This window comes from Panthera tigris, chromosome B1, assembly GCF_018350195.1.
Source record: "Panthera tigris isolate Pti1 chromosome B1, P.tigris_Pti1_mat1.1, whole genome shotgun sequence".
In the NCBI taxonomy this organism is placed as follows: domain Eukaryota; kingdom Metazoa; phylum Chordata; class Mammalia; order Carnivora; family Felidae; genus Panthera; species Panthera tigris.
Genome location: NC_056663.1, coordinates 189788401 through 189814221, shown reverse-complemented (window position 1 = coordinate 189814221; position 25821 = coordinate 189788401). Strand labels below are relative to the sequence as shown.

At 38.5% G+C, this 25821-nt stretch overlaps 1 long non-coding RNA gene across 2 annotated transcripts in view; it reads left to right on the top strand.

Annotated features, from left to right (window-relative positions):
• Nucleotides 1–258: 258 nt before the first annotated feature.
• LOC122238110 overlaps nucleotides 259–25821 on the top strand; it is a 144645-nt gene continuing 119082 nt past the window's right edge. For both annotated transcript variants that reach the window (XR_006217070.1, XR_006217069.1), the window contains exon 1: nucleotides 259–312. This is a non-coding gene — a long non-coding RNA (uncharacterized LOC122238110). The remainder of the gene's footprint in view (nucleotides 313–25821) is intronic.

The following is a 25821-nucleotide window of genomic DNA, read 5'->3' as shown; positions in this document are numbered from 1 at the left end:
TCCATGCCACATCCATCCTGTCAGTCCCCGTTCCAATCCCACCTCCCGTTATCACCAGACCATTACCCACTGTCCTCTGCTTTCTCCGAATTTCTGTAGCATTTATAAATCGTGCCACAAAATCTAGCACCCGTTTAAAGCCTTTCTGTAAAAATAATTGTGTCTGTACCACACTATATTTTTGGAATGCTTTTAGGTGCACCTCATTTGGTCTTTACAGTTCTTTGGAGAAGGTATTAATGTTAATGTACCCATTTTACAGGTCCAAGCCGGAGGATCTCAGGGATTTACATGAGGTGATGTACCCAAGTGGTAAGTTTTCTGATTTCAAACATGTTCACAGGCCTTGCTGAATGTTTCATATGGTTTACACATGCTTGCCTTGTTTTACCCATCTCCAACATAAGCACCGCGTGCCTTTCCAAGAGAGCCTTGTGTTCTACTAGGCACAAAACAACATGCTTAGTGATTGCTGTTTGTCCACTTCAAAGCATCTATTAGTGCAAAATTTCCATTTGTCCTAAAACATCATATTTCTGCTCTTTTGTAATGTTAAATGATCCTTGCTTCAGATTTTAACTAGCTGCTTAGGTGCTGATTTGTGATGAGGCCTAGAGTAATAGAAAATAGAAAAAAAAAAAAAACAAGTTATGAAGAAACTTGAGATCATATAAGGTACCATCCTTCATTTCCAGGCCAACATTGACTCTTCCTTCAGGTAAAGGACCCATCAACTTTTCTGGGGAACCAATTCCACATGGCTCTGTTGGTAGCGGGCTCTTATACCCTCTTTAGCACCCATAGAGCTGAGAACATGACTCAGGTCCAGACAAACACGTGGTGCTCTCATCAAGGTTATTGGTTCAGCAATAGGCACATGATTCAAGAACAGCCAATCAGAATTCTTTATGAGATCTTTTTCTTTTTGCCAGCACTATGGGGAAGTGGAATTTTTCAGTGTGTCCTGCATGGAAAGAATTTACCTGAAAGAAATGGAGCCCCGGTTAACATCATTTGAGTACTTTATCCTTGCCACACTTAAACTTCACACTACACTTGATCTTTGCCGCTCAGTTACTTTTTCTCCTTAATGCTTCAACGAGTTCAAGTTGGTTTTTTGTTACTTAAAAATTAAAAAAGTATAAACTAATACATTTGTTACTCTACAGAAGAGAAAATTCCTGTGTAAAAATGACTTAGTGAAAAAACACAAGTCTAGTTAGGGATAATATCTGAAAAGAAATAACCCAGAGTGCTATAATTTTAGTATAAGACTTTTTCTAGTTTATCATATTTTAGTATATGACTTTTTAGTTTTCTGGGTAAGAGTCTAAAGCATCACTGCCTTTATACTACAAGAGTGCATACATATATAGTCACAGTTATATTTCTGAATTTCAATATATTCAAGTTACCACCCAGGATTAAGCCCCTTATTGTTCTGAGGTTCTGGGATTCTTTGATATCTGCCGTTCATGGATTATGGCATAGTATATGTTTGCTATATGTCTGGTGTATGTTTGGAGTACATGTTAGAGCTGTACTGGTAACAGAGGATCAGAGAAGCTACATAAAATTGCTCAATGTCACATATGGAGTAAGGGACAAAGTTAACATTCAAATTCAATTCTATTTGACTCCAACCTATGATCTTTTTCTGTACCAGAGAACTTCACGTTTCTCTGCTTTTATCTGAACTTTTCATTTTCCTGATGAGAAATATATATAAAGCTCAGCAAGTTTTACCACTTGTTCAGATCATTTAGTAGCAGAGTTGAACCTAATCACCAAACACCTAGATAATGCTCTGAGTGCTGAAGATAAGCACTCACAGTTACTACTTGGCTTTTGTGTAACCAGAACACTAGCTGACAATGGAATTATTTGCTTCTCATTATAGTTGAGTTGGTTTGCCACTTATAGTATCCAAATCCTTAGGCTTCTGGACTCTACAGCCTTAAAGAAATGCCTTTTAAATACATAAGTGTCCCATCCTCTAATAAGGGATATATTTGTCAGGGTTTTCCAGAGAAACAGAACAAACAGGATATAGACATAGATGTAGGTGCACATATAGATGAAGATACACATATATAGAAAGAGATTTATTCTGCGGAGTTGACTGACATGATTATATAGACTGAGAAGGTCCACAGTCTTCCATCTGCAAGCTGAAGGCCTAGGGAAGCCCGTGATATGGTTCTCATCCAAACCTGAGGGCTTGAGAACCACAGGGAGCTGAGGGTGTAAATCCCAGTCTAAGTCCAAAGGCCTGAGGACCAAGCATGCTGATGTTAGCGGGGAGGAGAAGACGGATGTCCAGCAGAGAACAAATTCTCCCTTTCTCTGCCGTTTGTTCAGCTCAGGCCCTCAGGAATTAGATGATCCCCTTCCACCTTAGGAAGGATGGAGCTTCTTGACTCAGTCTACCAAATTAAATTCTGTTTCTGTTGCAGAAACACCCTCACAGACACACTCAGAAATGATGTTTTACCAGATCTCTGGGCATCCCTTAGCCCAGCCAACTCGACAAAATTAGCCATCACAAGAGGGGTAGGGCTGCCTAGCAAGTGTGCTTTCCTTACGAATCTATGACAGGCTGAAGGGTCAGCCCAGGCGGCCACCAAGGGCAAAAACAAAGAAAGACTTCAGAAGGCAAGTATAAAGCTATGTCAAGAGAGTTTTGATGGTTACAGTTAAAGAAGCCAAATCTGTTGTTATGTCCCAAGGAAAAATATGGATCTGTGGATGAAAAAGAAACCAGTGGGTGAAGACCTAAGTAGCAAAGGAATATAGTGGGTGCTAAGGAACAAAGGCAAAGATGAGGTGTGGGGGTCTAGGATTTTCATGTTGTAGGATGCAGGGATGCTGACGTTATGGGTCTGCACTGCATGGTTCTTTGATAGATGAAGACTGTATTACAGGAGAATGTTGGTGTGGGCAATTTTTTTTGGTGTGGGCAATTTTTAGGAGCATTTAGGAATCCATTTCAAAATATACATGGTATGCCAATTTAGCCTTGCTTATCCTTATGGGTGAGTGCCTGTGTAATGCATCATTGCCAACACTAGGATTATCTTTGAAAAAACTCTTTGCTACTTTAATACTTAAAAAATATTAGCCATTAAATTCACATTTGCTTGACTATCAGGGAAGCTCATCATTTTTTTTCATATGTCCATATTTGTCATTTTACTTATGTGAATTATTTGCTAATTTCCTTTGCCTACTTTTGCTTTGGGATTTGAGTGATTTTTTAAATTGACTTGTAAACACTTTTTTATAGATTAAGAATATCTTATCAGCATGTTTCTTATAATTAGTTTTCTTGGTAATTTTCACTTGAAGTTTTTCATGATTATGGTTTTTTGGGGGGTAAATTTTTTTTCATGTTTATTTATTTTTGAGAGAAAGAAATAAAAGAGAGAGAGAGCGCACATGCATGTGAGCAGGAGAGAGGGAGGGGCAGAGAGAGAGGGAAACACAGAATCAGAAGCAGGCTCCAGGCCCTGAGCTGTCAGCACAGAGCTTGACACTGGACTCAAACTCACCGAGCATGAGATCATGACCTGAGCCAAAGTTGGACGCTTAACCAACTGAACCAACCTTAACTGACTGAGCCACCTAGGCACCCCTTCCATGATTATGTCTGATGTAGAGATGTCTTTTTCATTCACTATATTTAAGCTTAGAAAGCTTTTCTCTAGGGGAGCCTGGGTGGCTCAGTTGGTTGAGCATCAGGCTCTTGATTTAGGCTCAGCTCATGATCTCACGGTTTCTTGAATTCTTTCAGATCTTTGAAGTATTACCCACTAGATTTATTTATTTACTTAACATTTAACAGATAAATTAATCTGGATTTTGTTCCAGTTTATGGTGTGTAGTAAAACACCAAACATTTTTTGCCTTATGATGAAAAATTCTTTAATAATATTTGTTGAATAATCCATCCATTTACCTGTTGAATGTGATAGTTGTTTTTACATTCACCAACAATTGTTTCACACTTATTCTACTTAAATGCCTTAATGATTGTAGGTTTGCAGTATTTCTTAATATGTGGCAAGGTCGGTTCCCTTTTAATTTCACTTTAATTATAAAATTATTGTTACTCTCATTATCTGTTTATTATTTTCTACAAATCTTAGAATCGCTTAGTCAGTTTTCCCCAGAAATGTTATGGGAACTGCATGAAAACAGTTATGGTCCCTGCCCTAATAAAGTATAATTTACAAAAGGAGAGAGATACTAACCATATAAACAAAGAAGTGAATGTATAATTTCAGATGATACATGTACTTGGTGACTGAAAATAAGAGTATGTGGGATTTGGAAGGCTAGTAGAGAAGCTACCAACATAATGTGTTCAGGGAAGATCTTTCTTTTTTTTAATTTTTATTTATTTATTTTGAGAGGGAGAGAGAGAGAGAGCACGAGCAGGAGAGGGGCAGAGAGAGAGTGAGAGGTTCTGAGCTGTCAGTGCAGAGAACTACATAGGACTTGAATTCACAAACTGGGAGATCTTGACCTGAGCTGAAATCAAGAGTCAGATACTTAACCAACCAGGTACCCCAAGGGAAGATCTTTCTAAGGAAAGGTCTGAAGCCAAGGTCTGAAGAAATGGAAGTATCCAGGCACCCAAAAAGCAAGAAACCAGGATAGACAAGGCAACCAGAACAAATATGCAAGGTCCTGAGGTGAATGAGTCTACCTGAGCATGTTTGAGAAGCTTAAAAAATGTGAAGGGGCCTGAAGCATCACAGGCAAGGGGGAGAGGCAGGTGATGAAGCTGAACAGGATGACGAGGGCAGAGTTTTGAGTGTGGAGTGTGTTTAAGGTGCAATGGGAAGTTGTTGAAAGATCTGAAGTAGGTCAATGGTATGATCAGATCTGTTTTAAAATGATTATTCTAGCTGCTCTGCGGAAAATACACTTTAGGGAGTATGAGCAAGAGGAAGCAGATCCAGAAGAGGCTGTTGCAGTAGTATTTGTAAGACATGATGCTATTAATCTTTAAATATTTATTTTGTATTCAGTTACTTTATTAGAAATCCTGTTTCTTATCATTCTAGAGACCTTTAAGTTGATTTATTGAGATTTATAGATATGTAAACATCACTTTCAATTAATAATATTTTTCTCGACATTGATAATATTATACCTATTGTACAGTTTCACACTCTATAGGAGCGTCTAGGTATTCCAGAGATGAAATCTGAAATAGTAAACGTAACAATGGTTATTTTCTCTTTTCTTTGATTTTAATGGTAATGCCTCATATGTGCCATGATTAAATATCATGAATTTTGTCTCATAGTGGTACTTTTATCATGTGATGTTTTTAACATGTTTTTATGTATAATAGACATTTGATTTTATTAATGCCATTTTTGGCATCTGTATGATAATCTCATTGTGTTTCTCTTTTGATTGTTATGTTCTCTCCTCTCATTGTTACATCTTTCAGTTATATAGTATTAATCCTGTCTTTTAGCTTGGGAGACTCTGTGGCAGGTGAGACCATTCACTAAAATAAGGAGCTGTGGAGGAGGGAAGTTAATTGATTTCCATAGTCACACAGGATTATCTGGTTTTAGACTTTCAAGTCTTTGCAAATGCAGCTTTAAACATAACATCTCCTTGCATTCGTTTGCTAGTTTTTATGTGATGAACCTTGGTCCTGCAAGCAGGAAGGGCCAGAAAGAATGGAAACAACCAGGGAGACAATGTGATATGGTCAAAGGTGCAAAGATTTGGGTGTTTCTTCGTTGCATGGTTCAAATGCCACCATGGACCTCACTAGTTGTATAGCTCCTGGCAGGGTACTGAACCCTCGAGGATAAGAATATCAGTTTTTCAGGAGGGCTGTGTGGATTGGATGATAAAATTTAAGTAAATAACTGAACATGTGGCTGGCATTGGGCAATTCTTATAGAGATATTCTTATAGAGATATTCTTATAGAGATATTTTAAGATGAGTATAGCTACTATGTTAAGAACTGTGTTATGCTAAAGTGTTAACTCACTCAATTTTCCTAGTAACCTGATGAGGACAACATTGTCATCATTATCCTAGTTTTACAAAGAGGGGGGAAATGAGCACCAAAAGTCTAAACGATTAACCTGAGAGGTCCCACTGTGAGTAAGTGGCAGTTCTAGGATGGGAACTGGGCAATGTAGTGCCACAGCCCCTTGATCACTCCTGGAGACATGACCTCTTGATGTAAGCACAGTGTGTCTCCTTCTGTATTCACTAAGCCTGCAAGCCCTTAGAAACTATGCAGTACAACCACTCCATTTTACAACTGAATAATGTGAGGTGAATGACTTACCAGGGAGGTAAGTGACTTTCCCAGCTCAAAAGCAAATGAATACCCAAACTAGGACTCAAATCCTGGTCTCCTCATTCCTTTTCTATCTTTTGCAAGTAGAAGGGACATCCAGTGTCTCTACTTTGGAACATTTTGGGCTTACCCTCAGGCTCTTGGGTGGACTTCAAGTCCTATAAAGTGGCAAGAGGCATTTATCTGCATTGCATACTTCCTTGCAACCAATTTTTAAAAATGTTTCCTTTAGTTCAGTGATAATTATTTCAAGAGCTTTAATTATAAGCCTTTGTGGATCTTCAAGATGTTACTACAAGTGATTATAATGCAGAGGAAAATGAACAAAAAGCAAAAACTGAATAAAAAATTGAAAAGAAAATACCTGTGTATATAAGTCTTGTAAATTTACATAAGGCTTAATTCACCTGACCTAACTTGGATTTCTAGCTCAGCTCCAATAAATACAAACAGTGTTGGCTTCAGGATGCCAAAATGGATTCATTCCAAATGTGGATAAAGCAACACCTATGACACTGATTCCTGTTTTCTGATTGTCCAGTGTGATAATATCAGAGATTTGTTCCTCTGGAGGAAACCTTCCCCTGCTAATATTTGATGAGGAATGAGTTGAGGCATTGGGAACTTAGATTCTAGGGATGTTGTCTACTAGCCGTTTGCTGTCGGAAGTCTTCATAATATTTTTTCTCTGTGTTATCTGAATTTTCCACATTGCAGTATGGAACTCCAGCATTCTTTTTCTGGCTTCTCTTTCAACTATTGTTGCACTGAACCTGACTAAATATCATCACACATCGGGTTAGTGGGATGGCATCACAGAAATTCCCCTGCGTGGCTTTGTCCATATCTTGGAATGAATCTCAAATCCAAGAGTTGGAAAGGACAACTCCATGTCCCTTGTAACGGCCATTTGTTTTCTGATATAGGGAACTCATCACATCTTCCCCATAATTACGATCACCCAATAACTACTATTTATTGAGAACTCACCATGCGTTGAATGCTCTCCACATATGACCTCTTTAATCCTTTCCACAACTTTATGAGGTAGTTATTATCACTCACATTTTACAGAAGAGAAAATGAAGGCCCAAGTTAAAAAAAATCTAGCCCACAGTTTTACAATAGTGGAGATAAAGTCGAACCCCATTCTTCATTGGTTCTGAGATAAAACTCTATAGTCAACCTCTGCGTCCTCACTGAGAAGTCAGTTACAGGATTGTATCATTTACACCAAAGGGATCAAGAGAAAGAAGTTTTATTTCTTCTTTCATAGCTCAACACTCCAGCTGCTGATTAAACCCAATTCCTTTATCACACCATGCTGGAAGCACAATGACTTTTCTGGGTCCTGAAAGTTTTACAATTATAATTAGTGAGTCTATATATTTTGCTATTTTCCATTCTGTATTTTATAGGCAACATAGGCTATAGGCAGTAGAGTGTATTAAGAACATGGACTGTAGTGTCATGCTGCTTGGGTTCAAAGCTAAGTTCCCCAACCAATTAACTATATGACTCTGGGCAAATTACTTAAGTTCTCTACTTCCTCATTTCCAAAATGCAGATTTTGTAAAGATTTAAAGAGTTGATAGGTGTGAAACACTTAGAGCAGTACCTGACACTTGGTAAGAGCCATCTGAATGGGTTTTCTATTAGTATCATTATTATATATCAGCCCAGCCTGCTTCCCAGTCTCTGTATTCCTGCTTCTTGGGGAGTTGGGACTGGCTTGGGCTGCCTATCCTGAGACTGAATGTATTTTAGCACTTCATTTACATTTTGGGACTCACTCCAGTTTCACCCAGAACCTGTCTTTCCCATCACTCAATCCGTTTCCACGCTGTTCCTGGCTTTTATGGTGTCACTTCCATGCTTACAACCCAGAATGGCTCCCTAGAGTTTCTCCTGTGGGGTCTATGCTTTATAGGAGCACACAAAAGTGAATCTAACTCTACCTGCCCATTCTTGACACCTGCCACTTTCCTTAGTGTGCCCAGTTCCAGTCTCTTGGAATAACTTGCCTCCCCAAATATCCCTTCCAGGGGTCTTTATCATTCCATTTCTTCTGTCCAGAAAACTCTTACCTGAATGACGAAATTCCACCAACCATTTTGGATGCAGCTAAAAATGTTGTCTCTTTTGAGACATATCCATAGATCTCAATTGGCCTTTTCTTTTGGGTTACCAAGACTTTATATGAATGCTGTCTGATAGCCTGTGTGATGTTAGTGTGCTATGAGTAGCTATTTACCAGTATGTCTTCTCTATCATCTCTGTTCTGGGAGCTTAGTGAGGACAGAGGTGGAGACTGGTGATCGTTTTAAGACATGTACAGTACAGGGGTTTAGAACATGAATTCTGCAGCCCAATTTTCTGGATTAAATTCTAATTTGCTAACTCCAAACCCGGTATAACCATGAACAAATCCCAGTGTGCTTCCCCTGGCCTCAGTCTCCTCATAGGTAAATCAGGTGTAATAATAGAAATTGCCTCATAAGATTGTTGTGAGAATAAAATGAATTCATATATGCAAAGAGCACGGAAGATAACTAGGTCCATTGTAAGCATTCAAAAATATTGGCTGCTATTAGCGGATGATGATGATAATGGTGATTATACTTCTATTGTCTGTCACTGGACATGGCATGATACATATATATGCTCAACCACTATTTGGTAATTGAATAGATGAATTCCAACTAAAAAAAAATCTTTGCTTTCATAGAAATTCTAATTTTATATCATACCTTTAAAAACAAACAAACAAACAAACAAACAAAACACTGGTTTCTGTGTAAAATTTTTTCCATGTGCTTAGTAAACTAGGACCCTCTAAACCTGAAACCTCTGTTTTGCCTGTTTCATCCTTTCCAGGAACTGGAGTATGGTCCTCACACTCAGTCTTGGACACGGGCCTCTATCAGCTGACAGTCCCAGCTCTTTGTTTTGGACCCTGAGCAGCCTCAGGCCTGGATTCCCTGCCTGGCTTTGCCCTCCCTCCCTCTCTTGCATGCCTGTCTTTCTGGTCATTGACTACGTTCTGGATGGTGCCCCACTGTTGCCCATCTGTTCTGCAGCCCATTTATCTTCCTGGCCTGATCTGGCCTTATCCAAACTACCTTTGAGAGTGGCTCTCATTCCCTACCTGGCCACGGGCCCTGTCCAGAGGATTCACTGGGTTCCATCTAAACACAGCTGAAAACAAAATAGTGAAGCATGGGAAAGGCCAATTCGGTTTGTGCTTTGGGTATCATCACCTCTTTTGCATTACTAAAAGGTAGAATGCTAAGTATCCCTGTTTTCCTTTGAAGGTATCCTTGTGGTGAACTAAATGATGTTAGCAGTGAACGATACTCAAAATATTTAATGTTTGTAGTATGAGCACCCCCAAAATCAAAGTGAGTGCAGGATGTAAGCAACCAGTTTAGTTGTACCTGGGTATTCTCCTAAATAAACACTCAATAATGGAAGTTACTGTTATAACATTCCCTTGGGACCCCTATTAGGGACCAAAATATCTTTTTTTTTTATGCGTTCCTTTGCACAGATTCTGTTATTAATGTTGCCACATTAAATACTGGATACCCAGTTGAATTTGAATTTCAGACAAACAATCTATTGTTTTTGTTATAATTATGACCCATGTCATATTTGAGACAAATTCATTTAAAAGATCATTAATTGTTTACCTGAAATTCAAAGTTACCTGGGCATCCTGAGCTTTTGTTTGCAAAATTTGGCAACCCTATTTACTGTGCCTCATCCCCAACTATACTGTACTAACCTAAACATTGTGTCTACCTTTATCACCATAAAGTTGAAATTCTCTGCATTTCTAGCACAGTGCTTGGCACATAATAGGTGTTCAAGAAATGTCTGCTAAATTTTGTTTTATTTGGAGGAGATTGATAGAAATCATAAAATGGAAGTCAAGTACAGGGAAAGCAATATAAAATGACAAAAATTCAAGGACTCCCTTTTCTATAGACAGTAATGCTGGCCTCCTGATGGAGCAGAGACTTGTGTGCATCAATTGTTCCCTAGAGAATGACTCATGTGAATTTGATTTATATCATATTCTGAAAAGGAACAAATAGCTTATCTAGAGAAATTGAAGTGCAGCATCATGGATAGCCTCTGGAAAGGCTGGCTAATGGCAGGTGTAGTTCTGCTGTAACTCAAAGGAGTGTATTGCCTTTTTTGTTTGGTAGGACATCTGCTATTCTTTAATAAGCTCTTCCAGTAGCCACAGTCCAAGCTTTCACTTTTCCGCAATGTTCAGCTGTCTCTAATCCTGGGGAAACATCTGAATGAGGCTGTTGGCACCAATGAGGTGGATGCACTGAACCACTTGAGCTCTGTCTGTGCCTGGTAAGGTGAAGTCCAGACTACTTAGCATGGCATTTCAGGTGATTCATAAATCTGCTTCTTCTGCATCCCAATGCCCCCCTAATTCCCTACATCCCAGTCACACCAGAGATACTTACTAATCCTGAATATGCCTTGTTCTTTCATAACTTCCACACCTTTGCTTCTGCCATTGCTTCTGCCTGAGATGTTTCTCCCCACAGATTTTAGGTAGTTGCTTTTAGATAGATCTTAAGCCTCCTTGTAAGTTTGCCTGTAAAGTCTCTGGTACTCTGTGTAGCACTGCCCAACTTCTTATCATCATTTCACTTGAGCCCCTTTCTACCTTTGTTTCTGCCCAGCAGGTAAAAACTCCCTTTCTTGGGCTCCACATGAATCAGAGATCTTTATGTGTTGGGAATTGCATCCAGCTATGAATAACAGGAACTTTCCAAAAAATGACTCAAACTGATTAGGAATTTTATTTTTCTACTTAAATGTGCTGTCTAGGGGGTTGATATTCCAGGGCTGATACGGTGGCTCCGCAAGAGACTAGGCTTTCTCTGTTTCTCAGCTGAGCTATCCTCGATACTGCATCCTGACCCAGGGAATGTTTATTTCTGGGAGATCTTCAAGGGTGGGGGCTATATCATTAATTCCTTTGGTAATTTTTTCATTGTTCATATCCTTGTGGCACAGAGAATAGTGACCATGCAATAGAAGCTTATTAAATGAATGATAAACAAGTGAATAACTAATGAGATAATTTCTCTCTTGGAGAAAAGGGGAGAGTGCATATTTAATCATCATAAATAAACCTCAGATCCATGATCTATAGGATTAAGAAGAATATTTAGTGCTTTTCTATATTTGTTTTATATATCATACTTCAGTTTATTTGAGAAAAATATCCATTTTTTAGGCTCTTACTGTGTTAATTTGAAAAACAAACTTAAAATATAGCCTCCAAGTTAGAGTATAATGTATTCCTAAAACACATGTTATAAAGTGGAATGTGCCTCTTATGGAAACAATATTATATTTGACACTTATATTTTCAACCAAGGATTTGTCAACAAATAAATCACAGAAATGGTGATTAGCATGTCATAAAAACACAAAGCCGCAACAATAATTTAAAAGTGTAAAATTATGCCTTATGTCCTAAAAAATGAACATACACTAACAGTAAATATTTATGAAACAAGGGGTTTAAATGTACTATAAATTGTATGTATCACATACAAAATGCAACTCTATTGTGCCATAAACATGACTTAAAACTAACATGCTAGTGATAATGATCCTTTAAAGCTTTGGAATAGGTCCCATTGATCTTGTAACCTCAGGGCTCCCCATAATCCCTATCCCATAGAGTGCACTCAACACATGTTTGTGCCTTGAATTAAACTGAGTCTATGTAGAGTACATAAAGCACTTTCACATCCTTTGTCTTTTTACCCTTCAAAAATACTTCTGTGTGTTTAGTTGTATGGAGAGCATCCCAATTCACAGATAAACTGAAGCTTATAACAGTTAAATGACGAGTTTTCTCAAGATCAAAAAGTTAAGTTGTGGTGCCAAATCTCTTACCTCGTTTTTCCAACTAAGTTCAATATGTCTCCATGTGGCTTCACACAAACATCGATGATTCACATGACCCAGGTCTGTAGGTAAAAGCTTGAATAGCCAGGCCCTTGTTCTGTTAAGAAGTTTTCTTGGAATAGAGGCATTCCAAACCATTTTATTTATCTCAGTTCTGTCTTAATGTAGAATAATTACTAATGATGAGTATGATGGAATTGATGTTTTTCTCATCAAATGATAGTTTTGACAGGAAAATCTGACCTAAAATCTATCCCTGGTTCTTCTCCTGTCCCAGCTATTTTTATTAAGAACTGTAGTTTGCTATCAAGACAAAGAAAAGGTCACCACATAACATTATGCAATAACTACTCCACTTGGCCTTTGTATGGTACTCAAAACACTTACCACTTCATGGAAATCTGGACACAATAATTGTCACTAAAAGAGCTTATACTTTTATATAGCCCCCAATGCATCTTTCAAGGATTGCTAAAATAGGAAGACAATGGTATGCCGAGGGAACATCTTCCACTGGAGAGTAGGTACCTTGCAGTGTTCAAAACCATGACTACTGTGCATTCTGGTCCCTTCTCCACTTCTTACCAAAAGAGTGATCTTAGCAAGTTACTGAATCCTCGCTGGGTTGTAGTTTTCTCATCTAATAAATGGGGATACAAATGGTAACTACTTCATATGATTGTGAAGGTTAAATGTATTAAAATCCGTCAAGCATTGATAACAATGCTTGGCAAGAAGTAAGTGTTTAATGAATGGTAGCAAGTACTGTTATTGGCTTTATATTTTTGAACAATGGTGGGAACTTCTCATTGTCTGCCTAAAATGTACTGAGAGTTAGGAAGCAAGATAATTGCTTTTATTATGGATGTTAGTAAAATACAAATTAATGGTATATCTGTATGCAGACTGAATTACTATCATACATAATAAAGTGCTAGTTCTGTTTATAAGAATTGTGAAATTCACAATGAGAGTCAGATCTATGCTTACTACTAGATGGTAACCTATAAGAAGGAGGAGATCCTATCTGTGTTAATCACATCTGTTACTCACACAATTGGCACATTGTAGGTGCTTAATAAATATTTCTGTAATTAAGGAGTAAATAAGTGAATAAAATAATTACTAGCATTTCCATAAGTCTGACTTGTGATTAAGTCACCTCATAGCTACCCAGCGTGTTAAGTAAACCTCTGTAGAAAGTGACCATATTGATTTTACTACTAAATGTGTAAACTTGATATGTAGATGTACTCTTGTGAAATATAGTGGGTTCTTTTTGAGTTTATAAAGATATGATGCACTATAAATTTTTATCAGTGCTAATTGTGAGTGTCTCAATTACTGAAATCCTAGTATTTCCACATTACCTCTGCTCTGGTTAATTACATAAACCACAATAGAAAAAAAGAGGCTGTAATTTAATGCATTTAAATTTGCCACGATGGAAAGGCCATCCATGACTGCTGAGCAGGAGCTAAACATTAAAAAAAAGTATTTAAATATGAACTTTGCAAACTGTAATGACTTTTCTGAGTAGAGAGCCTTCGTATTTCATGTCTGTCTTTGTCTTGAAGATTTTGCTGCTGACCAACCGTTAATTATTCACAAGTAACTTCTTAAGGAATAGTGTGTGGGGGTCATTTTGTGTGGTGCCCCTCTGTCTGGTTTACTGACTTTTAGAAAGATTAAAGAAGTGTTTATTTCCCTCCTGAGGGCTTGGTAAAGCTTGGGAACTACTCTTATGACCTAGAGATTTTGAAACTTCTAGTATAATATGGATACAAAGAAGTGAACCACTGTATTAGTTTGAATAGCATGTTGAAATGTATAATTCTCTTTGTGTTGGAATATTCGGTGAACATGGGATGCTCTCAGGTCTTCAAGTTTTATGTGCTTATTGGCTGTTGGGAACTTGATACTTTGCCACATAAACAATGTTAGCAAATGCAATTAAAAAACCACTACCTCCCTGCTTCACCCCCCAATCCATGTATTGCAAACATTATTTCTGTGGAAAATCTCATTCCAAATTCCAGCCCTTCTCTGTGCCTAATTCTGTGCTTAGTAGGACACAGGGATTCATTAAATGTTTAATGGACCAGGTGATGTCAAAAAGATTCCTCTGGAGCAATCCTAGAATTGGGGCTGCCATCGGATCTAATCCTTTCTATAGGGCCTCAAATGCCAAGAAAAATGTTTGTATATGTCAGCATTTATAGCTGGAGAAAAATAGGCAGGAAGAAGCTCCTAAATCCTAAGAATCTGTGGTGAAGATAGGAATAAAATAATATTCTCGATAACAGGAGAAACTCATCATAGAATACTCATTATGCACCAGGAACTGTGCGAAATACCTTATATACATCATCTCATTTATTCTCACAGCACTCATCTTATGAATGAGATGCCCAAGGCTGAGAATAAGCAACGTAGATTATCTAAGGTGACAGATGGTGCCCAAACCAGAGTGTCCTAGCTCCTGTTTTCATTCCTTTCTCTCTCCCTGCCCTGTCCCCAAAACTATTTTGCTTTGGTGAAGGTGCTGTCCCTGCAGAAGAGGCCAGCCACAGTCCTGTTGCTCTGTTGAGTACAACGTAGGAGAATCAGGCAACCCACTGTCTATGGGTTCAGGCAATGCTAACGTCACCCTCTTCTGCAAAAGCAAATACTTTGTTTTCTGCCTGTGACTCCTATGTCTATTCCTAATTGTTTCTAACTTTGAGAAGGAAAGAATATGGTTAATTACCAAACATAAAACTCCAGTTTGGGGAATACGATTAATTATCAACCTTCAAACCTAATGTGGACATAGTGTTGTGATACAATTTTATATTTGTTGGTTGGTTTGTGCCGGTTTTGTTGGTGTTTTAGAGGTCCTCTTTTTTATGACTATAGACGCTTCTTTAAACAGCACAAAATGAACAGGAAGATCAATTAAAATACACGGGGAAAAGCACAAAAAAACCAACCCTTGCCCATGGGAACAGAGCTTCTGATAGCTACGTATAAACCCATCTTAAGCCAACCTTGCGTGTGCTGGCTGGAGAAAGTGACATTTACACAGAAATGCCCTGCAGGCGAAAGAAATAAGAGTTGAAACTGAGCCACCATAAACATTGCGGCTCATAAACCTGAAAACAGGAAGGGTGACCTTTCCAAAGGCTAGAAATGCACTTTTCAGCCTCTAAAATTCAAACAATTTTTGGTGTCAAAATTTCCTCAAGCTCCCAAGTTGCTGTTTTTATAAACATGGCTGAGTTGAAAACCATTGTAGCTGAAACTTCAGGTCTTCAGCATGGGGTCTGGTTGCTTCCCTGGAAGGGACGCAGACTGGCTAGCGGGCTTCTCTGGAAATCCTTTGCCACCATGTTTTCTGTTTGCAGTTGACGTGTGGAGAATTACAGAAATTAACATCCAACCCTTTTAACCTTTGCTGTCTGAAAGGCTCACCTCAGTGTCTTCCCACAAATAGTGGAAAGTTCCACTGAAGTTCCACTTTCTTCAAGAGATGATAGATCAAACACAACTTAGTATTACTCAGTTCTCACAAGGTTTGGATGCAAACTTGGGGTCAAAAGAACCAGGAAGGTTTAATAGAAACACAAGGAGACTTGGAGAAGAAGTGAAGACTGTCTACAGTGGCATTAAGGGCTTTCACAAGGAAGAAGGGTGTAGTGGACTCTTGGTCTCCGTTTTGATGTGTTCAGATCCCTTTATCATTTCTGTCATCTCTGCCTCTGGCTTCCATGTTCTTTGTTTTTCAAAGGCTCACACCTGACATCTTCCTTCAGGGGACTGTTCTCAGGGTGCTCAGCTGCTTTGCCCACAGACACAGAAGGACAAATATGCAAAAGGTTTAGGTCCTCAGAGTGGCTTTTTAGTCATTGACTAATTCATGTTGGAGTGAGAAAGCACAGCTTCCTTGCCCCAAGTAGGAAAAAATTTAGGAGGTGTCATTTTTATTCTAGACATCTCCCTTGCAGAGTCGGGCCAAAGCCACCCTCCAAGGGACTTTGTCATTGCACCTTTACTCGAATCTTCCCTTTTCTGCCTCCTTCTCCCACTCCCTGACAAGTTCTTGTGGAAGCACCTCCGTAATAAATCACTGGCACAAAAATCCTTACTTCACGTCTGCTTCTGAGTAAGATTTATTCTGTTAATTCTGAACAACAACAACAAAAAAAGATTAGGACCAGTGGATAACAGCAGACCTCGATTCAACACAAGACAAAACTTTTTACAAATTGAATATCTCAAATATGATTTCGGAGAAACTACCCAGAAATATTTAAATAGAGACTGGTTGAGTAATTATTGGTGCTATGCTTTGGAAGGAGTTCATGTCCCAAGTACGAAGTTGCCTTTTAGATTCCGTACCAGGGCCTTACCACTGGAATGTCATGGTATGCAAATGGGCCTCAGACCTTCACAGGTGAGCTGCCAACTTTGAATAGTATTTAACATGGATTTTCACAGCACTTGTTTATTTTTCAAATTATTATGGGGCTGTCTCTGTCAAGTAGGGAATGTAGCTGAGTGGGCTGCCCAGTGAGGCAGCTGCTACAGTTGAGAGACAGAGCATTAAATTGGCTCCAAGTTAACATTTGTGTGAGAACCTCACCTTACAAGAATATGAAAGACTGATTAATGCAGAAAACCTTTTTTTTTTTTAAAGGCAGAGAATGACTGGTGGTTGAGTGAATGGTACACGCAGAATGATACACAGTGATTGCTTAGGCATCACGCTGACTGAGCCAAATTTTTATTGATGTGGTTAGTAATGTTTGCCACCTTTTAACTTTTCTAAGATGGCTACCAGAGATTCTAGTGTTTGAAATCCCATTGACCCAAAAAGATCAACAACTGTTTTCTGACATAATTTCCCCTCCCCCTCCTCAACTTTCAATGGCTCCCCTCTGCTTAGAGGTTAAAACCTCCATTTTTTGGCCGGGCAGGTACAGATTCTCACAGTCCTGGGAACAGGTTTAATGGTGTCAGAAACAGAGCGTTTGTCTTGGCTGCATCTAGAGACAGAGGAAGAAGAGGTCCCATACTGGGCATAGTTTAGATGTTACAAGGAAATATTACATTAGGAGAGGGTGGTAGGCAGGTCAGAGACTAACAGGAAACAGGAAAGCAAAAAATCATGAGAAGCCAAATTTGGAGAAAAGAAAAAAACCCTCAAGTTAAAAAGTTGAAAAAGAATACTACAATTGCCCTAAGGGGAACTAATAGAGGTGGGCGTGAAATATTTCACAAAGCAGAGTTGAGGAAATTTCTGCCAAATGGCACCTTCCCAGAAGTACTGGGTGGCTGGGAACTTTGATATTTCCACTTCCTGGCCTCAATCTAACTACATAAAATTGAGATTTATTTGCAATCACTTTGTACTACTCCAGTTTCTCTGGGTTAATCCAGGTCCTTTATTCATTGATTTTACTCATGTAGCCATCCTCGTGTCAGCCAAACCAAATTCTACCCATCCCTAATGGCCAAGCACTGGACTCCTCACTACAGAATTTTCCACAGTCATTCCAGACTCTTAATATCTGTTGAAACCAAAGCACATTTCTCATACCATTTATTTGACCCGTATCGTGAAACACTTTCAGAGATTTTCTCTTTCTTTTGTATATGGCATCTTGCATATTGGATATTCATATATTTATCTCTTGCCTGATATATTAAATTGCTTATGCCTTAACTTCCCAAGTAGATCTCAGTCCAGAGATCACCCGCTATATATGCAAAATACAGTCATTTGGATTATAAGATTTGCACATAAGAAGATAAATTCTCTGTATTGAAGGTTTAGGAAAGATTCCTGGCAACTGGTGTGTGTTAGGAAGCCTTGATGGAGGCTGGGGAATAGAACACAGCGGTTGAAAGACGTAACAGACTCAAAACCTTTAGGATTAGCATGTAACCTCCGTAGAAGAAAAACCATACTAATAGCAATAATTGGTAGTGTTTCTTGAGCACAGTGCTAAATGTGCTTACTTACATTATTTCATTTAATCCTTCAACAAGAAATTTAATTTTTTGGTAGGTATTATAATTCTCATTTTAAAGATAAAGAAGTTAAAGCTCAAAAATGATAATTAATTTGCCCAAAGTCATGCACATTATTGAGGAGGAGTGAACAGATTCCAAAATTGTCTTAATGGTGTTATATTTGTTCCAATAACAATGAGATTATGTATGACATTTATAGTTTTAAAGGAATGTGAAAATTTGTCTCTTGAGCTGTATCTGCTCTGCCTAAGATTTGGGAATTAACTATAAGACCCTAATGGAACAGAGACTACAATTTATTTAAAAAAATTGTTTTACTTTTACTTATTTTTGAGGGGGGCATGCAGAGAAAGAGGGAGACACAGAATCTGAAGCAGGCTCCAGGCTCTGAGCTGTCAGCACAGAGCCAGACACGAGGCTCGAACTCAAGAGTGATGATATCATGATGTGAGCCAAAGTCAGGCGCTTAACTGACTGAGCCACCCAGGCGCCCCTAGAGACTACAGTTTATGATGTAAATGCTTGATTTTGTTTCTCATTTTCACTTATTGGTCAGGTCCTTTGCATTCCTTCGAACATCCACACGTGAGATGTTTCTTCGGAGCATCATTTACCACTTGTCCAAGGACTTCTCTGATTACAAGGAACCACTTGGAGTAATGGAAGGGAACCTGGAGCTAAAAATCTAGTCCTGCTCCTACTACCTAAAATTGTAGGCCACTGAGATTGGAGGTCAAGGGGACTCCAGCTTAATCTGAGCTGCTTAATTATGTAAAACACAAAACTATACCAAATGACACATTGTTGATCATTAATCGAAGGTCTGAGAAACATAAGCATGTATTACATCATTCTCCATACTTTTCTCCATTTTTATTTCATAAAATGATATATGTTTTTAATTACATTCGAGAGCCGCTATTTTTCTTTTTAATTTTTCCAAATAAAAAAAAGAACAACAAAAATAGAACTAAATAAAAATATAATATTTTTTGCCCCTACCATCATATTATAAATAAGAGGATATTTTAACACTAATAAAATACAGAGGACATAATTTCGGAATTGAGATGAGTCATTTAATTTCTGAAAACTTCACTTTATCCTCTTTATTGTCTATTTCTTTTCCTTGGTGTGGTGAAAACTTTGTCGTAGCCTTTATCCATCTACTTACTATCATTTGGGGCCCATTGAAGTGGATATTACTAAGCTCTGCTTGTGCCCTTCTATTGTGTCTATGCAACATTTGGGCTCTTTGTATACGGACAAAGCAGAGGAGAATTTAAGGCGCTTGACTGCTTCAAGGAAAGTATCAGTATACATTTGACCTGATTTCTGTTTTGTGTTCACATGAAATTATTTGTCCATTGACCCACATCAAGATTTCTGCCTCAGTTCTCCCCTTCCTTTCAAACTTAGTGTATCAGTCATATATGAAAAAACCTATGTACAAATATGATGTCACAACCAGATCATGTAGAAATATATAGTGAATCCACATACTCGGTGTCCTGGAGATTTGTCAAAGGAAGAATAACATTAGGGTCAAGCGACTCTCACACCATGAAGTGTTTAGCTCATTAACTTTCTGCAAGATTGTGTCTCCCAACTATAACCTGATCATTCTGACTGTTCTCAAAAGCAAACTGTGTTCAGGGGAGCAGGTTTTGCTCAGCTGGGGATTCTCTGTTATGAGCTTTTCCCCTTACTGTCTGTCACAGCTTGGGTTTGGCAATTATTAGGAGTCATGGCATGAAAACAGTGACTCCCTATAGTTCATTGGGAAAGTGAGGCTTTGTAATGGGAGGACAAAGCAGGGGATCTGATGGTGGCTCTGAAATCTATGGAGATTTATTGTTGTGAGTTAGTGGTGTCAAGTTTGGGTCTGTTGCCATGGTGTTTGGCTACTTGGATTGTTTGTTTTAGCTTTTGTAAATGTGCCCAGATATGGGATGTGCATTCAGTCAACTGAAAGGAGGCTGAGGAAGCACGGTGAAAGAGGAAATAATTACACTCTGGTTTGGGAATGAGTCAGAATCCCAAGGTATTATTTATTACTTGGTTTCATATAAATGCACTCCTCAGCTTCCTTTTCAGAAATGAATTTCTGCTTTCATTTCATGGTAATCAATATTTGCAGCCCTGATCCCTGCAATCAAACATGGAACTCAGATTAACATTCAAACTAACAATATTTAAACAGGAAATTTGAACTTGATATGTGGATTACAGTCTTTACCTTTCAAATAAGACAAGGTTTACATAATCAGCCTTCATAATATTTTTTTGCCAGTGTCTGATATTTTCCCCTGGTTTTGGCCTTTCCACTTTCAATGTGATGTTTTGAACAAAAATTATTACCATGTAAACAGTTTTTCCCGCTTTCTTCATCTGGAACTTGTCCGAGATGACTTACCCCTCAGCTTTCTAACCAGAAATTCAATGGCTGTCTCTGTGTGGATCCAGTGAAATAAGTGGAGTTTCCCTGTACCAATGTGAATGTTGACTGTTATGAATTGCCTAAAACCCCATATGAAATACTTCAGAATCCTGACTTCTCAGTTTTCCTAAAGAGCAAATTTCAACAAACCAGGTGAACCAATGTCAGCATCCTGGTATAGAGGGGCTGGTGTAGATCTTCCTTTTATTTCTTCATTTACGCATGCATTGTTCTTTCATTCTTGCCTTCATATATTTCATAATGCATATACACATTTGTTCAAATGTATTCGTTCTGCATTCAACAGGAGCTGAATGGCACTTTACAAGGTACCAGGCAAAAAGGGTAAAGGGAAGGGAATTAGAGATAAACAAGATTTACCTTAGAGGAGCACACAGTGTAATCTGGAGGAAAGACATGAGCCCATCTAGTAATAGTGTGGTGTATTACATTCCCTAACAGATAGTTTTGAAGCATCACAGCTCTGAAAAAGAGTGGTTTATTTTAACTTTAGTGTTGGTGAAGACAGCTGGAAAATGCTTTGTGGAGGGCATGGACCTTCATCTGGAACTTACAGATGATTTAGTTTTATCTAGGAGACAAACAAGTTGTGGAGAATTTCAGGTGGAGGGAACTGGGTAAAGGTAATGATTTCTAATTACAAAAACGATTGGGTTTAGAAATTTTACAAGTTGAGATTTACTCATGTCCCTCTTATGCCTGATAACTGGCTACACTGAATGTTTTCAATGATCAGCCGGTTGCCTTGGCACATGATAGATACAGCCACCAGGGAGCTAAGTGATCTACCTCTTTCAACTTTGTAAATCTTGGATTCTCAGGGGAGCTGAAACCCAAGTTTTCTGACTTGTAGGCGTCATTTGCTACCTAGCATTCTCATTCTTTTACAAGTTAATAATAGACTCTGCAAGTTGTGGATTGCAGTAGATTGAAATCCATACTAAAAATTAACCTTAACATAATATTTTGCTTTAAAAGTTTAACATTTGCATTGCTTCACAAATCAATTAAATATTGATGACTCCTAACACCATATCCCAGATGCTCTTCTGAATCCTTCCTGTACATCCTGAACTGCTTCCTAGACATCTCCCCAGAAATGTGCCACAGAAACCACAAATTTCCAAAGCTAAACAATGCATCTTCTCTCCTGAACTGACTCCTTCTGTTTTCTATCTTAAAGTCATCACCAGTAATAGATGGTGGAGGCATCAGAGTTACTACTGTTGTTCTCTTCTTTTCACTTTGACCACTCTGTGGGGCCATCCAACCCACGTCTTATCAATTCTTCACATCTAATGCTGTGGTCTCTCTGCCTCTAGTCTTGCCCTATTCCAATCCACCTTTCATGTACTCCAGATGCAAATTTGGTGATGTCATTCTTCTCATCAAAAGCCTGCAATGACTCACTGTTGTACATAGTGGTAGAGGTTAATGGGTATCCAGAAAAGATAATTAAAAGAAGGACAGAAGAATGAGGAAGGAAGGAAGGAAGGAAGGAAGGAAGGAAGGAAGGAAGGAAGGAAAGAAAAAAGGGAGGAAGGGGTATGTGTATGGGGAGGGAGGCAGATTTGTTCCTTGATAAAATGAGTTAGAAAATGTTAGGTTGAACCATGTTAAATAGATGAATCTCCAAAATGGGGAATGTAGCATTTACCATTTCCCAAGCTTATTTGACTATAAAAACCTATAGTTTCTGAGGAATGCTCATTAATATCTTATGGGACACTAGTATTTAAGAAAACTTGCTCTACTCATTTCTTATCAAGGTATTCAGAACACTTCTTTCTTACATGCCACAATTTCTGAATCCTTGAATATTTTGAAACACCAGTCAACTTGCTGTTCTCCCAAAACACTGTCTTTTTTTTTCTAGTCTCTTTAATTCTCTCTCCCTTCTCCTGGGAAACAGACCTGAGGTACATCCTCTGTAATTCCGGCTACAGCTCTCAGAAAGACTTTTCTCAGCTCCTTCTCTGTTTGACCCATAAGTTGTCCACACTGCTGTGAAAAAACATGAAATAGCAGCTGACATTTTGTTTATGAACAGTCATTTATTGCTCATCTTATATCTTACCAAATAGTGCAATATTTGGGATACTTTAGTGTGAACAGTTGCCAAATCTATGGTAATCTTTTCTGCACTTGACTTGAATGCAGTAAGATGCCACTGGAGCTCTCAGGAAAAGAACTTTCTATTTGAGGAATTCTTCATCTGTAGCATCTTCTACATGAGGTATTAACTCTGCCTTGTGCATATGGAGTCATTGGAGAAGTTCCTTTGGGAGACGGAAGGAACACTACCTAACATTCACTAAGACCATTTCCAGAAAAGGTAAGTTTCTGTATGGTTCAAACATTTGTGACTCCTAGACTATCATTTTGCAATACTCCAAAAATTAGAGCCAAACATATTTTAATTTTTATTGTTGAGGTGTCCTAAAGATGGTTGATAGATAATTGAAAATCTTTTCAACAAAAATTTTAAAATGTTTCTTTATTTATTTTGACAGAGATAGTGTGCACATGAATGAGTGGGGGAGGGGCAGGTAGAGATGGAAAGAGAGAATCCCAAGCAGCCTCCATGCTGTCAGTGCAGAGCCCAATGTGGAGCTTGATCTCACTAAACATGAGATCATGACTGGAGCCGAAATCGAGAATTGGATGCTTAACTGACTGAGCCACCCAGGCACGCTTGAAGATCTTTTTAAAATTCAATAATACCAGAAGCATTAAATAGTATTATTATTATTGACTCTGAAAGTTACCCTATCCCAAGTCTTTACATTAGAGTTAAAAAACAAAAGAAAACAGAACTTAGGCTTAAATAATTTGAAAACAATGTTCTGAAGCACTTGTGTTACTTATTTATTTCTGACTTTTTGAGAGCCTAATGATGGACCTAAGTCTTGCTGATTTTAATGAAGTCCGATTTCAAATCTCATTTTAAAAAGAATCAAGGGAAATTTCTGCTCCAGTCTTATTGTCAAGACTTCTCTTGGGGTGCCTGGGTGGCTCAGTCGGTTAAGCGTCCGACTTCAGCTCAGGTCACGATCTCACGGTCCATGAGTTCGAGCCCCACGTCGGGCTCTGGGCTGATGGCTCAGAGCCTGGAGCCTGCTTCCGATTCTGTGTCTCCCTCTCTCTCTGCCCCTCCCCCGTTCATGCTCTGTCTCTCTCTGTCTCAAAAATAAAATAAACGTTAAAAAAAAAAATTAAAAAAAAAAGACTTCTCTGCCTCCATTTTCTGTTTTGTTGAATGAGCATTATCAATTAGCTGTGAAGAAGTTCCTAGAAAAAAAATTGTTATTAATTTAATGTACATTTATTAGTCACTTAGATAATGGGAAAGTTTGGATGCAGATTCAATTATCAAGTCCTCTTACATTTTCAACAGTATCTGAATCAAGAAGAATGGTCCATTAATTACCTGTATTGTCAAGGGAGTCACTTGGGAGACTTTGGAACAAAAGGAGTATTCATTAGTAGAAAAAGAAAATGGATGGAGCCTGAGTTCTTCATTTCTCGGTTTCATGCCAACTTTGAAAGTGGCTTAGCTGCAACTCTTAGCAGTAGATTCCTGTAATTGCAGAGGATTTAATAATGTGTTTAGAACATCAGGATATGGCTTGCATTATCACCCACAAATGCAGCTTCTGGTTGGATTTCTGCTGCAGGGTACGCTTTCTTATGCTAGGAAAACTTGTACATCTTGAAGTTACTGTCTGATCCAATTTCTTTGCAATTGGGCCCAGACTCAAGCTAGCAGGGAAAGAGAACAAGTTGTGTCCCTTTGGCCTGCACTACACACCTATTTCCTTTGGGTATCCAGGGCCTTCCATGCAGCCACAGGTGCTTACCGTGGCTTATGGTGAATTTCCTATATTGAGGAAGGGTGATCTGTCCAATATGTTGTGGTTTCTAGGGTAGTTTCTGGAATGTTGAAATTCTTGAAATCATATGGCTCATGCCATACATTTTGATTCATGAAAATTATTCCACAAGGTCAAAGTCCCTGATTCTACCAATCTCTAACTCATTCAGTATTTACTGAAGAGTTCCAATGTGTCAGGCAGTGTGGGACACAGTGAGTAGTACTGAGACATGCCCCTGACTCCAAAGAGGCAATATAGGAGGCAGAGGCAAATAAAAACACGATGGCAACAGCCTCAGTATCTTTGGTGCTGGCTACGTGTGTCACCCAGTTTGCAGTTGAGGAAATTGAAGAATAGGCAACACAGCTAAATACTAGGAAGTGCTAGCATTTAAAATATGGTGGTCAGATAATAGAGCACAGGCTCTTACCAAGTCATTATTATTCCAGTTACTGCACTCATAGGATTATTTTGAGGAATAAATGAAATAACCCATATAAGGTTGCATAGCACTTGCCATATGCTAAATGCCCAACCAAATGCTAAATGTCAGTTGACATTATTGTTATTTTAATTATTCTCACCCTATCACCCATGTTGGAAGAGCAGAGTGGTTAAGCATGCTCTATGGTTTACAGACTGCAAGCAAATCCTGACTTGGATACTAAAAATGTGTGTGACCTTTGGCAGGGTGTTTAACTTCCTCACACCTCAGTTTCCTGGAAAATGGAGATTCGAGTGATAGCTCTCAGTAGAAAGTAACCTTCAAGGCAGCAGTAATGCTTTCTGTCCTGCTCTTTGCTGTAACCTCAGCTAATAGAACTCTGCTTGCCATACAGTAGGGGCTCAATAAATATCTGGCAAATGAATGAATATCTCCTAAAATCATTCTAAGGTCTAAATGTGTTAATAAATATAAAGCACTGAGGAAAATGCCTGGTATGAGGTAAGTATTCAGTTAGCATTAACTTGATTTTACTTATATTATTACTACTGTTATTATCAAATGCAGCTTTCCTCATGAGGCCCTCACTGGTGATCTCAGCGGGACATGGTCTCTTTCTTCTCTGCAAATTTAAATGTATTTGCGTGGACTTGTCTCATGACACAGCTTATTTTTTGAGGTATCAGTTTTTACATGTTTTGCCTGCTCTAGGAGACTGAAAA